The sequence below is a fragment of the Berghia stephanieae genome, chromosome 2 (genome assembly GCF_034508935.2).
Source record: "Berghia stephanieae isolate SIO BIC M18660-M18661 chromosome 2, UCSD_Bste_1.3, whole genome shotgun sequence".
Taxonomy (NCBI): domain Eukaryota; kingdom Metazoa; phylum Mollusca; class Gastropoda; order Nudibranchia; family Aeolidiidae; genus Berghia; species Berghia stephanieae.
Window position 1 is genome coordinate 71,123,031 of NC_088361.1, and position 3,042 is coordinate 71,126,072.

The following is a 3,042-nucleotide window of genomic DNA, read 5'->3' on the forward strand; positions in this document are numbered from 1 at the left end:
GAGAGAGAGAGAGAGAGAGAGAGAGAGAGAGAGAGAGCGGCGTGGGGCCATTGGAACGAATCGTGTTAAGTGCTAAGCACCGTGCCAATCTTTTATAAATCATTAACAGCATACTTTCGCCTAATTGTACGGCTATGTGGTCTAGTGGTATGACACTCGCTTTCGGACCGGAATACTGGGTTCGAGCCTCGCTTGGCGCATTGTTGAGTCCTTGGAAAAGGCTCTTTACTCACATTCTCTCACCGTACTTAGGTATAAAATGAGTACCTCGCGATTAACAGTGTTGTATATGTAGGAAAAAATTATGATATCGCCTAACAGGCGTCATGTCTCGTTCTACATGTTTCGTGTTGTTGTTGGTCAGGGACCCCTTGTAAAGCGCTTAGAGAACGTTTGGTGGATATCGCGCTATATAAATGCTCATTTTTTTAAAAAGTGTCGTTTGCCAACTCGCCAACAACACACTGCCTTTTTAGTCTCCACCGATTCACCCACTGCGCCGACTCGTGTGTTGGTTCGTGTCTGAATCATGCCCTTACAAAGAGAACGTAATCCTTGTTTTGTGCATTCGTCTCTCGTCCTCGGTGAAGTGTCTCATGCCGCTTTCAAGTAAGGTCAAAAGCGTGCTTTAATTCGAAGTAGACATAACATATAAATTTCCATAATAAATGAAAGTTAATGATTTATTTACCTTTATTAGTCATGATAGCGAACACCACTCGATTCTGCAGCGCTATTTACCGTTATAGTAGAAGACGGTAGGGGCTGCCTGTGAGTGTGAAAATACTAACGAAAGAGTGAAAATGGAGAGGCTTCGTATAAGAACGATACAGACAATGGACGTTTCGGGTACAAACCCTTCGTCAGCACAACAATGCATAAATTAACGTGGAAAACAAATAAAATAAAAGTACTAGAAGTAGTTGCAGTAATAATAATAATAATAATAATAATAATAATAATAATAATAATAATAATAATAATAATAATAATAATAATAATAATAAATAATGATAATAATAATAATAATAGTAGTAGTAGTAGTAGTAGTAGTAGTAGTAGTAGTAGTAGTAGTAGTAGTAGTAGTAGTAGTAGTAAGATTTAATATTTTGCAATATTATAGCCTGTCACTGATTTTATGACATTAATATATAAATATATTTTCAAATACAATCGGAATAATGATATTACAAAATGCACCTTTTTACTATCACACTATTTTATTGAGATGTGATATTACGACATATTATGTCGCTTTTTATTTCGTCTCCGACCGAGCAGCTTTTGATATTTTACAACACAGTGTTTGGTCTCCTGTGTTATATTTGTTTTATTCTGTACCGGCCTGTATAACACAGTTTCTGCCTTCTCTGTGTTATACCTTTATTGGGACATATAGTAACAAATTTGCCTTTTCTGTAGTATGATTTGGTCACCCATTCACGGACTTACACAGTACAGTAGCCTGCACTATGCCTTGCTATCTTCCGGCCCCGAATGTACTTCGCATAATCAACCCTGCATTATGTGAAGGATAGCAAGTGACGTTTGGCGGCCTGCCATGGGTCTATATAACCATGGTGAGTAGTATTCATATGCCGACTGAGAGGCGTTGTCATCACAAGATAGCACAGCAACAGGTTTAAAAAATAACAACTCATGGTTGCCTAAAGCTATTGTCCCATTGAGACTTTAGCTCGTTCTACAGTAACCTGACATAGCCTATGTAAAAATTAAAGAGGTATCTAGTTAACATTATGTGCGCTATGTGGCATAGTGGTATGACACTCGCATTTGGATTGGAAGCTCCTGGGTTCGAGTCCCGAGCGATGCATGGTTAAGTCCCTGGATCAGGCTCTTTACTCACAGTCTCTTACCTATTCAGGTGTAAAATGAGTACCTGGCCGTTAACAGCGTTATCTCTATCAGGAAAATTGTAATATCGCCTAACAGGCGTCATGCCTCTTTCTACATGTAAAGTATTGCTGTTGCTTGAGACCACTTGTAAAGCGCGTTGAGTGCTTTCAGTGGATATTGCGCTATATAAAAGCTCAATTAAAAATATAAATCTTTTCAGTTATAAGAACACCTAGTTCCCAATTAAACCACAATCTTATCTCTTGGCATGTGTGCCATGATATACGTCAAAAATGCCAATAAGGAGTCGGTGGAGAGCACGGTGATGGTAGGCCTACTAGAGATGTTAAAAGGTACTACATAGTAGGGGGAATTAAGATAAAACCGTGCAAATTCGGGTTGAAAGCATGGAAATTTGCATACAGGTTGCTAAGACCCATAGAAAAAAACATCTGATGTAGAACCACTCTGGCAATCAATCATAACGTATCAGTTTAAGGCCTTAGATTTTACCTATTACAGCTATATTAAATAAGGGAAATAACTGCGTAAAAATATATATTTTCTTCATATTCATTGTATTAGGGAAAAGTAGGTTAAAACCGTGCACATTGGGGTTGAAATCCTGAAAATTGGCATATAGGTAGCTAAGACCCGTATAAATAACACCTGATATAGAACCACTCTGGCAATTTATCATAACAGTGCGTTTTTAGCACTTTTATTTTTTCCTATATAGCATTACTTATCCGAGGAAATAACCACGATAATGCAATGTGCGTTCTAAAACTTTAAATACACTGGTAACCATTTACGATAGCTAACTGATGGTTATTTCGTGTTGTAACTAGTAGATATAAGAGGGAGAGGGGGGGGGGAGGGAGTGAGTGGGAGAGACGGAGAGAGAGAGAGAGAGAGAGAGAGAGAGAGAGAGAGGGGGGGGAGGGAGAGAGAGAGAGAGAGAGAGAGAAAGAGAGAGAGAGAGAGAGAGAGAGAGAGAGAGAGAGAGAGAGAGAGAGAGAGAGAGGAGAGAGATAATTTTACTCATTACTACTGTTCTGACCTAACACCCCCTGCATCTACACAAGTCCGTGCAAGGCAAACCGGACTTTAAACACTTGCATTGGGTGCCGATACATTCTCTCTTACATGAACACTTGATGAGTTTTTGGGACACTTTTGACA